Source organism: Berghia stephanieae, chromosome 9 (assembly GCF_034508935.2).
Source record: "Berghia stephanieae isolate SIO BIC M18660-M18661 chromosome 9, UCSD_Bste_1.3, whole genome shotgun sequence".
Lineage (NCBI taxonomy): Eukaryota > Metazoa > Mollusca > Gastropoda > Nudibranchia > Aeolidiidae > Berghia > Berghia stephanieae.
In genome coordinates, this window is record NC_088368.1 from 34,701,766 (window position 1) to 34,714,463 (window position 12,698).

Sequence of the window (12,698 nt, forward strand, 5' to 3'; positions counted from 1 at the left end):
AACAGTGAGGCGAGAGAGGCAGGACTGTGTCATGGCTCCAACAAAGAAGATGACCCAGTACCGGATATGCTGGAAGAGCATTGTTGCGGCCCTTTGTCCCAACACACACCAAGAAGATTATAAAGTAGGAAGCTGAATATTGAAGGGGTGCAGCTGAATACCGAAATCCACTGAAATCTATGGAAATCCACAGGTCTGCCGAAATCCACTCCAGTTGTGGAGTGAACCAGAGGCTATGAGAGGTGGGCACCATTTGGGAATGAACTATAGACTATAGGATAAGGGCACAAGTGGGGGTTGAACCAAATACTATGGGAGGTGGGCAGCAGTGGGGATTGAACGAGATTATGGGAGGTGGGCCCTAGTAGGGATTGAACTAGAGACTATGGGATAAGGGTACCAGTAAGTAGTAAACCAGAGACCATGGGAGCAGAGCACTAGTGGAGAGTGAACCAGAGACTATGGGAGGTGGGCACCAGTAGGGATTAAACCAGAAACTATGGGAGGTGGGCATCCGTGAAGCGCAACCCAGAGATTATGAGAGTTGAGCACCTGTGGGGATTGAACCAGATACTATGGGAGGTGGGCGCCATTGGGGAGTGAATCAGAGACTATGGGAGGTGGGCACTGGTGAGGATTGAACCACAGGCCATGGGAGGCGAGCACCAGTGGAGAGTGAATCAGAGACTGTGGGAGCAGGGCACACCATTGGGGATTGAACTGGAAAATATGGAAGGTGGGTACCAGTGGGGAGTAAACCCAGAGCTATGCGAGGTGGGCACCAGTGGGGATTGAGCCAGAGATATGAGAGGTGGGCACCAGTGGGATGTGAACCAAGAAATATGTAAGGTAGGCACCAGTAGGGAGTCAAGCGTGGACTACGGAAAGTGGGCACCATTGGGAGTGAACACAGAACTGTGTAAGGTGGACACCAAGGGGGAGTGAACTCGAAACTATAGGATCAAGGAACCAATGGGAATTAAAATGGAGACTATGGTAGGTGGGTACGAATGGAAATTAGCCCAGAGACTATGTGAGATATGAGGTGGTCACCAGTGGGGATTGAACGGGATGAAAGCACTCGTGGGGAGTAAACCAGAGAAAATGGGAGGTGAGCACCAGTGGGAAATGAATCTGGGGCTATGGGAGGTGGATACCACTGAGGAGAGAACCCGGGAGAATGGGATGTGGAAACAATTAGGAAGTCAACCGGGGACAATGGAAGCTTATTATCAGTGGGGAGCGATCTTAAGACTATGGGAGATGGACACAATTGGGTAGTGAACATGGGACAATGGGATGTTGGTATCAGGAATGAACTTGGGACCATGAGATTTTGACACAATTGGAGAGTGAACTCGGGAGTATGGTAAGTGGACACTATTTGGGAGTGAACCTGGGTCAAAGGGGGGTTGGTGTCAATGGGGAATAAGCCAGGGGCTATGAGAGGGTGACCCAATTGGGGTGGGGGAGGTGAACTCGAGACTATGAAAGACTGACACCAATGGAGAGCGAACCCAAGATTAAGGAAGAAGACACCCAGTGGAGTGTAAACATGAGACCATCTGAGGTTGACACCGGTGGGGAGTGAACCTGGGACTATTGAAAGTAGACACAAGCAGGGAACGAACCCAGGAGATGTACCATGAGTGGGTAATGAACCTGGGACTATTGGACGTGAACACCAATCTGGAATGTACACAAGAGTATAGGATGAAATACAAGTAGCGAGTGAACCAGGGACTGTGAGATCTGGACAATACTGGGTAGTGAACCAAATGCTAAAAAAGAAGACACCCAGTGAAGAGTTACCCCGTAATACCTTGGGTGGACAAAAGTGGGTACTGACTGTGGGATGGCGACACCAGAGGTGATTGAGCCTGGGACTATGGTAGGTAGAACACGTGGAGAGTAAATCTGAGATCGAAAAATGGAGGACGGACACCAGTGAGGAGCGAACCCATGACTCAGAGATATGGATACAAGTGAATATTATTGGGTGAACCCAAAACTGTGTAAGGTGGACACCAGTGGGGAGTGCACCCGGAACAATAGGGATGGACACGAATGGAGAATGATTAAAGGACTATAGGATGAGATACAAGTGGTGTGGGACTATGAGATGTGGACACTACAACTCCACCATGTGGAGAGTAACCTCAAATATAAGTGGGTTGGTCACAAGTGGGGAATGAACCCGGGATAGTGGGAGGTGGACATAAGTGGGGAGTAAACCTTGGACTTTTGAAGATGCACACCAGTTGGGAGCTAACCCGAGACTCAGAGAGGTGGATACTAGTGGAAAGTTAACGCAGTAACAGGGAAGGTGGACACAAGTGGGGAATAAACCTGGGCCTGTGATGTGGACACTACTGGTGACTCATCCCAGGGATACGGAAGAAGACATAAAGTGAAGAGTGGACCCGGGACTATCTCTAGCGGACACCATGATTTGTGAACGTGGAACAATATGTCGACATCCTGTAATCTTAGCCATCCACTTCTATAGTCCTGGGCTCGTTCTCCACAAGGCGCCCATCTTTTCAGTCGTGTCCATATTTCAGTTGTCCCGGATTTAAACTCTATTGGCGTCTATCTTTATAGACCCAAGTTAGCTCCCCACTAGTGTCTACAAATTGCTTGGTGTTTCAGGTTCCTTCTGGGTTAACTCCAAAATGGTCCCCTCCTCTCGTAGTCTCTGGTTCATTCCCCATTGGTGCCTACCTCCTATAGCCTCTGGTTCACTCCCCACTAGTGCCCACCTTAACCAGTTCTGGGTTCACTCCCCACTGGTGCCCAGTCCCATAGTCTGTGGTTCACTCCCAACTAAAGCCCACCTCCCACAGTCTCTGGTTTCTCAAAACTGGTGCCCACCTCACAAATTTCTGGGTTCACTCCACATTGGTGTCTATCTCCGATAGTCTCTGTTTCACTCCCCACTGGTGCCCACCTCTCTGTATCTGGTTCACTCCCCACTGGTGCCCACCTCTCATAGTTTCTTGTTCACTCCTCACTGGTGCCCTCCTCCCACAGTCGCTGGTTCAATCGACACTGGTGCCCACCCCTGTAGTCTGTGGTTCATTCCCCACTGGAGTCGATTTCTGTAGATTTCGGTGGCTTCCGGTAGAGTTCGGTATTCAGCAGTACCCTATTGAAGAGTAAAGTAGCAACGAAATTGACTTATGAGTTGATTCCTCAGGACATGATCATCTCGTCCTGAAGTTGGTTTATGTTTGTTGTTGTTTGAGAGGGGGCGGTGGTCTTAATTTCTTTTTTTAATAATCTATTAATAATATTCAAAGCAATGTGGGTGTTTGTGCATTATTTGATTTGATTTGATATGGTAGGGTGAAGGGAGGGTTAAAAGTTTCTACTACTACTACTACTACTACTACTACTACTACTACTACTACTACTACTACTACTACTACTACTACTACTACTACTACTACTACTACTACTACTACTACTACCACTTCTACTACAGCGGCAACATCTACTACTAATTCTCCTCCTCCTCCAACCACCCCCCCCCCTAATAATTATGTATTATGTTACTGGCGCATGTACGCCAGTATAGCATGCTGCGATGCGAAAAATACACTGCCCTGTATATCTTCCGACATACAACATCTTTCATTGGAAATCCATTTAAATAGCATATGTGTCATTTTGTCTACCCATAAATGGGCCATCTACGGCCAAAATGGTATTGGACTTCAATAAAATGTTAAAAAGAGTAGAAAATTAATTTCATTCATCTCAAAGAGGAAATTTGCTTTTAGGGTCTATTCCAAGGAAAGACTGAAATAACCCAACCGTCAGCCTTAGTGCAGCACCTCAAAACGATCTAGGGCAAGATGACTTGATTAAGGCCACACAGTGTGATTTGGAGTCCGACTCAGTACCTTTTGGGTATGAAGCAAAGACCATATTGCTGTGCAAAATTGCACGAAATCACATAATTGTAACTAAAGTTAACTAACCTTCTTGAAATATGTAATCCATAGTGAAATATGAGGCTATGCCAGTGTTGAAATCAAAATAAGCCATCTCAATAAGAATAGCCCTGGTCTTTTCATCTACCCATTTTGTATACGCCATTTGTAGCAAAAAATCTAGGTTGTCTCTATACGAACTGTGAAATATGTACTGGTATCTGGGAGGTAGTGAGATTTAGAAAGAAAAAATAAAGCCTTTTTAAGGCGACTTAAGATTTTCAATTACAATTAGTGACTTTATATGGGCATGAATTAGTGATCCAATATTAGTGTAAATTGGGAATGAAACTTGGTGGTAATGATGATGATGATGATGATGATGATGATGATGATGATGATGATGAAGATGATGATGATGATGATGATGATAATGAGGATTATAAAACAAGATTTGAAAAGTGACTGTAGTGTGATAATTTCGTACTTCAAATTTCTTATTATATATATTTATATATTATATATTTTCCCCAGTTCTGCTTTCTTTGTCTTTAAAGCAGTTTTAAAACTATGGAGATAGGAGGGATAGCAGAAAGTAGGTGTCCAAAAATAAAAAAGATGCCATGTGAAAAATGTATATTATTAAATTGCGAGGAATGCATTGCATGTGCACATTTGGTCGAGAAAAGTGATCAAACAGGATGCACAGTTTTTAAAAAATTCCATTTGTGTCCTGATTCATATTATAAGTGCATTGCTCCTGTTTTGTTTCTATTTCAAAAATGATGGTTAATAAAACAGTTCTAGCTGGAATCTAATTGACCAAATTTCAGCCCACTTTGGGATATGGCACCGGGAGCTTTGTGACCGAATTTGTTTATAATATATAATTCGTTATAACTACACACTGGGTAAGTCTTACAGCATACTGTCAACAAGCAGTATCATGTATGTAGTTCTGTGTAATAACATTGTAAAATGGTCAAACCACACAATCACAAGACGTCTAGACATCATCAACGCATTAAGACAAGCTAGTTTGGTTGGGATAGGTTAGGATGGCTGGAGTAGATACTCCGGTAATAACATTAGTTTGTGGTCTTGTATCACCACAAGAGAAGAGGTCTACGCACGTTGAGTAAGACATGCTAATCAACACTGCTTGTGTGTGTGTATGTGTGTGTTTCCTTTGTGACTAAACGTAGACACGGTCTCTCATGAAATCCCAAAGGGAGGCCCCTGAAAACGACTTAATAGCTTATGAAACTGTGTTTGGATGGATGGTATCTGGCATCTGGGGTTTACTTGACATACCATATATGGCAATAATACATATTGTGGTAAATCTCAGATTATGTTCTTCCAGAATGCTGTATTAGATAGGACAGTATGTAAGTTGTGGGAGCTTGAATCAATAGGTATTGAACAAAGTCAGGTGAGTGACTCCAGCTGAGTGGTACTTATGGCTCTGAAGGACCTCCTTACCCTCCAATAGGATAGTTTGTTCCCCAAGACTCCATGATCGATTGGGGTTGAAAGGGGATATACCGATATAGGGAAATGAAGCCCGCCTCGTCTTCAGCGCTGTCTGAAGAATTGACTTCTAGCCAGTTGTATGTGTATATGTTTCTGGTCTCCATATTGGAAGAAGTTAGAGCATCATAGCAGTATCTCGTCCTGTTCGTCTTAAGGAACTGGAACTCATCACATGAACCTGAAGAATAAAGTTAATGATATCATAATAATCTGGAGTAGAATCAAAATAGATGTGAAATTGTGGCGTAGTCGCACACATATGTAATGGCTTGTGATCGTATAGTGTTTTTTTTATATAGATGGTATTGGTATTTCTTTGCGTTGTGTTGTAGATGTTAATAATGACTAAAGATTTCAAGGGCCATTTCTTACTGCTTTATTTGTTATGATAAATCCCAAATCCAAATCAAATAGCATGATCATAGTTCAATCAGTTTTATAAATTCCAAATCCGTAAAATCAATCCAAATGTAAATTCATTTTGTCTATGTAACCATTTTCAATCTGCGTTGAATATTTTCTAAGTCCGTAAAATATGCAGTCAATGGTGGTGAGTATCAAAGTTAAAACATGCAGCTCATTTTCAAGTCAAATGCAGAATAAAAGAAATGACATATAGAATAGAAACACCCTGTTTTGAACCCTATCGTAAACTATCCCACAATTCTTTTTGGCCACTTTTACTGATTTTTGACATCCCAAATTAATATTCAAAACCTGCCTCTTTCAAGTAATAGCGAATCATGCTCAACTTGTATGTTGAAAATAACAAGAATTTTCTCGAACATTAGTATCAAACCCCGCCTCTTATGACATAAAAGTACTTTGATAAATCACGCATTTTATGTATAACAACCAAAAATAGCATCAATCTGTTACTGATATCCCCTGAGTTTTATACGTATCCCCTGAGTTGCGACGACCGTGTTTTATGGACACAACCGAGCATAAATTATGCAATCTCCTGCAGCTACCCCCATTGTTCTTTCTATTATTTATCGTGTTTTATGATCATGTTTTTATCACAACTCCTGCGTAAATTTCGTGCATAAGCTTACTCTCTTACAAAATTCCAAGGTGATTTTCATTATATAGTAAAATAAAGCGAGTAAAATGACTCTTCGAAAAGACACAAAAACAAAGTAAACGACGTTTCGGCCTTTGGCCTTCTTCAGGTAAACAAGAATTACTTCATCTCATTGTCGCTCTTTTTCTTCCTCTCTCTCTCTCTCTCTCTCTCTCTCTCTCTCTCTCCATCCTTCTCTCTCTCCATCCTTCTCTCTCTCCTTCACTTGCACACACACACCCACACACACACACACACACACACACACACACACATTTTACCTATACTGTTTTAACTATAATTTCAATTTAATATAACATATTTCCTTTCCTCAGCAACTCTACAGAAGGCCAAAGGCCGAAACGTCATTTACTTTGCTTTGTGTCTTTTATTAGTCATTTTAACTCCCTTTAATTTACAATACACTTTATTGACGTATTTAGGCACCTTTAGAGTTTGACTTTCATTAGGCTGGTTTTATCTATAAGCTACTTAAAAGTGTTTGAGAAAATCAAATTTTTAAATTAGCTTTAAGGGCACTATTTCATCAGCGGCTGATATCTAAATCGCCTGATCAAATTCATCATTCAACAAACATTAACAGAAATCAAGTTTTAAAATGACAGAAAATTGTTTTTTGGTGATAATAAGATAATAAGTCTATTTTAAGCATTATTATGTTTCCTCCTGTAGCAAAGTTAAACAATCTAGGTGAGAATGTGTAACAATAAAGTATAAAAACCTGTCCCCAGCATTGTTTCATTGGATAAGGCACTTCAAATTTATTTCCTCACACAACTAGGATATGATAGAATACCCGAATGTATTATGGTGATCAAAAGGAAGTATACAAATTTTTAATCGTCTGTATATTCTTATTTTAAAACGTCGCATAAAGCTGTTTGGCTATGTAGTTTGCCCATCATGTTGTATGCGATGGAATCCTCTCTCATTGATTCCTACAAATTGCGCTAATCTTTTCCAAAACTTTGACATGATACAAATATAGTCTGAGTTCACTATCAGTTTTCTCTTTTCGGTCAACAAAGGAAAGACGTCTATTGATGCCTTGGTGACTCATAATGGTCATCTTTCGATCAAAGACACTTTTATGATGAACTTCGTCTGGTCTTCCGGAACCCCAGTGAATGTATTTTCTGGTGTTCACATGTCTATTGATATAAATTAAATATGAGTCTCATCTGAGAACCAGAGTCTTTGGATAAAGATCGCATCTTGTTGATTTCCTCAGAAAACTGATATATATCAACTCTGAAAGTGGCAATAGCGGCAGTCAGTCGAATCTGGATCTTGTGTGTTTTTAGTTCTAAATCTTGCTTTAGAAATTGTTGTAGTGATTCAAGCTGAAGACAATGATGACTTATTAAGTTTTTGGGTCTTTTCCATCACAGATTTACTATCAGCGTTGATCTGACTCCAGACTTTGAATAGAGTTTTTCAAAGGATCCAATAGAAAGTTCAAATCTTAGAGCCCATCTTAATATTGATTTATTACTTGAGAGATCATTTTGTTTTCTATCGTTAATGGCGAGAACTGTAGCTTGGTTTACCTGACTGATTTTGTCAAGAATAAGTTTTGATTGCAAAACACGCCATTTGCCACTGTAGTTCAAAGTATATATTTTTATAGTCTTTCAATTTTTGTTAAATCTAAAAAGGGAGGCAACAATTTGTTTCCATTTAAATTTGTTGGATATTGGTGTCATAGGAAACAGTTATTTCAATTCTCTTGAGGTGTAACTTTATTTGTGTATGATTTTTTTAAAAATTCAATGTGACTTATGTACAAGTGGGATAACCCAAATTGTTATGGGGTCATTGTTGGTAATGGAAGTATTCTCAAACAAAGTAAAATACTGTCTATTACAACAATTTTAAATCAATTCCATAATTGTGTTTGATTATCAGATCTGCTAATATGTGCACATAGTTTTGAGTCTATAATTTGTGATATGCTAACCTTTCAAATTACAAGGAATTCCTACCCAAGTTATTTTGACAACAACACTTGTTTGGCCCATCCACTGTCAGTATCGGAGACTATAGATAACATTCACACAAATTACTAACCTGAATAAGGCCTGACACGCATTTGCCTGATCTTGGTAAAGATGGCCAAATGGCCAGCTTTACTTGCAACGTGGAAAAAGGGCAGATACACATGCTCAATGAATTTCCAGATATCAGTGACATGGACAGCCTGTAAAAAAAAAGAAAATAATGGTAATTTTTAGGTTAAACATTGTCAGATTTGTTTCAGCAATTCAGTTGTAATTCACTTTTTAAAAATAATGTTACTACAAGTAGTGGAGGATTTCTCCAACTTATTGATAATAAAAATACAATTGACATGATATATATTGACTTTTGTAAAGCTTTTGACTCGTCACCTCATGAGAGGCTGTTTATCAAATTAAAAGCTTATGGGATAAGAGGTAATTTATTGGATTGTATTAGATCATTCCTTATAAATAGAAGCCAGAGTGTTATTTTAGAAATGAAATGTCAAAGTTTAAACATGTAACTAGTAGTGTTCCCCAGGACAATGTCTTGAGCCACCCTCTGTTAATTTTAAACCTTAATGAAATAGCAATTACAATGTAACAAAACAAAATGAAAAGTTCTACATGTTTGTAAACAAACACCTTACATATTTATTATACTGATGTGAATAAAACGGAAACTCTTTCTTTTGTAGAAAGATGTAGGTGATCTTTGACCATGCTCTTAATTTTGATAGGCATATTAATGCAATAATTAACAAAGCTACTAAGACAGTTGGGATTATATTTAAAAGTTTTAAATACACGAATAGTGAATTATTCTAACGTTATATACGTCTGTAGTAAGACCAACTTTGGAATACGGAACTTGTATTTGGTGTCCTCTTTTCAAACAAAAATCAATAGTTTTGAAAAAATCCAAAGACGAGCAAAAACATTTACTAGTTTTAAACTATATGTCATATGCAGATTTTAACTAACTAGACAATTTAATGAACGAAAATGAAGACATCGGAAAACGAAAGCAACTGACCACCAATGCATTCAACCAACTCCAAAATTTATAGAATAGGAATAACGTAATCAGTGAGAATAAACGAATACAGATTTTAAAAAAATTAATTGAGCTTTATATAGCGCAATATCCACTAAATGTGCTCAAAGCGCTTTACAAGGGGTCCCTGGTCAACAGCAACATTTAACGTGTAGGACGGGACATGACGCCTGTTAGATTAACGAGTCATTGATTAGTCCGATATTGACATATTATTGTGGAACCTGTCTTATGATGTTGTGGCGGAAGGGCGTAATTTATATATATATATATATATATATATATATATATATATATATATATATATATATATATATATATATATATATATATATATAATAGGACGTTTAAAGCCCTTTTGACCTATTTAACCCTTAATGATTATGATGATTAATGATTATAATGAACATTTGCAATTATTCTCTCAATTTATGACTAATCATGGAAATTTGAGAGTAAGGTAATGTTTATCTATGGCTAAAGCAAGGGGCACTGCGAATTTGAGATTTGTATATTTACATCAACTCACATGGCATGAAATAACAAAAATCTACCATTTCATTTTGGTTCACTAAAATGTGTGGATCCATTCCTTTTATAATGAAAGAATTCCAGTATTTATGCATCCGTGTGCTTTTATATTTTGTGGGCATTGTGGAGAGTTCGTGTAATAAATCCGAGTGCTTTTTGGCCTTAGCTGTCACATGGCTCACTTGCTTGTTCAATTTCAGGTTGTTTTGGATGTTGACGCCCATGTCTTGGATGTTATCTACATGGCTTAGCATCTTGTAGTCATGGTGGTGGGGTTTCTTTTTACGGCAAATAGTCATGACTTGGTACTAAGGGTGAAATTTCATTTGCCATGTTTTTGCTCATTGTGATACTGAGTCAATGTCACGTTGTAATGATTTTGAATCTTCAGAGTTAGCTATCGTTCGAAATATGAGGCTATCGTCTGCGAAGAGTTTTAGTTGGATTCTTTACGAACAGTTTTCCATGATGTACCCTGTGGCACTCCAAATGTCACGTGACAGACGTCACTAGACTGCCCATCAAATTGTATCTATTGCATTCTCCCACATAACCAACTTTGAAACGACTTAAATAGTTGTGGTTAACATTTTCCTTGACAATAACAACTTTTGCAAGAATCATGATGACTGATATTTTTTATGCCGACTTGGATCAGCTTTAAGCAGAGTCGTTGGTGTGCTATGGCGTCAAAAGCTTCCCTGAAGTCCAATAGTACAAGTTTATTTGATGTTTCACATCATACAATTGTGCTATTTTCTCGATGTATATATTAATTCTGTTTCGCACGATCTATTTTCCCGGAAACAATTCTGTGAATCTGAAAGGCTGTCGTGCTGCTCAAGATGTTCCATTACAGGTGTGATGGATGATGTGTTCCAGGATCTTACACGAGACTGAGGTGAGGGATATCAGACGATAGTTCGATGTTTGGTCTCTTCTTCTCTTTTTAAATACTGCGCTGCTATTTTGCATGTTTCTAGTCGTCTGGTACATGGCCTTCATCAATTGATTATTGAAAGATTTTGGTCAGGTAGGGAGATGTTTCTTCTGCATGTTCCTTTAATACTCTGGTTCGTATATTGTCTGCGCCATTGGCTTTAGCTGCATCTCTGCATTTGACTCCATATGATCAATCGCTCACGTTGTACTTTTTTATTATATCTGATCAGACTTTGGCAGTTGATATTCATGATTTTGAGTTCACAAGGGGGGAGGGGGGGGGGTGTATACCTGAAGCTGTGACAAAATCCTTTCCTCATTTGTTTCACTGTTGTGAGCTGTGTTTGGTTGCTTTGAAGTGTAATTTGTTGCAAAATCTGCGGTCAGTTGGACATGAGTTGGGGGACGATGTGTTTTTGATTTTCTAAATCGAGGATGATGATTAATAATAGTGCTAAAGAATTTTTGTTTACGCTTACCACCTTGTTTTGTTTGTGTTATAGCGATAATAAGATGAGAATAGGCCCACATGTAGACGAACACAATGGTTAATGTTACAATATTATAAGCATTAAAATGGCGCGGATAAGATTCAAGAGAATTTCCAATATTCATATAAAATATAAACAATATAAAATGTTTAAAATTAAATCCTGAATATGAATTAAAGTATAACACTCCGTAAAAATAGAAATACTTTGACAGACAAAAAACGCAGCCTATAGGACAGCTACACATTACACACATGTTGGCTTAACATTTATAGGATCGGAAGAGCAATGTGTTTGGGAAAGATATATTTTCTTATCGCTGGACATCATTGCCATATAATCAAATAATCTCTTGTTTTTATCTCCTACAGATCAGTTATTGTCATTATCAATAAAATAATGTCGTCAAAAGTGGGTTGATATATTTATGGTCGTTATTTACAACAAGATCCTATTACAGCAATCTCTCGACAGAAGCTATTTTGTTCAACGTCATAGTTTTTTTGGGGTTTTTTGGAATAACTATAGATGAGAATTTCTTCATACAGAGCAAGTATGGTGCCCTGTGATACAAACTTATTCATGTTCTGTAGGCGATGTAAAGTGAGACAAAAAGCTAACATAGCTGGCGCTTTGCATCGTACAAGCCTTCACTAACAGTGCATAATAGAGAGATGATATACAAACATGTCATTTCCCAAAAACTATAACTATACATTTAACTGTTTCCCTCACAGTCAAGGATTCCCGCCAGAGCCTGGACAAAACTAAATAATCTCATTTCAAGACAAAGGCAGGAATCAAGGTGGAAAACAGATCTAGGGGAATAGAATACACAGTAAGTGCCTCCCTGCCCATTATGGGTGAACTAAAGACCCCACCCAGAGGTATCATTGCAAATGATGACAAATCAAGAAGAATAGGACTCATGGAAGTGAAAAAATTACATTTATAAGACGATAGCCATGAAAGGGGGTTGGGGGGGGGGGGGGGATGGGGTGAAGTGGGAAGATGACATATTAATATAATATTTCTTCTTCTTCGCAGTCATTGTAGTAGCCTCTTAACTAGAGGATAAGACTACAGTTCATATTTATGAATTTGAACAGACACACA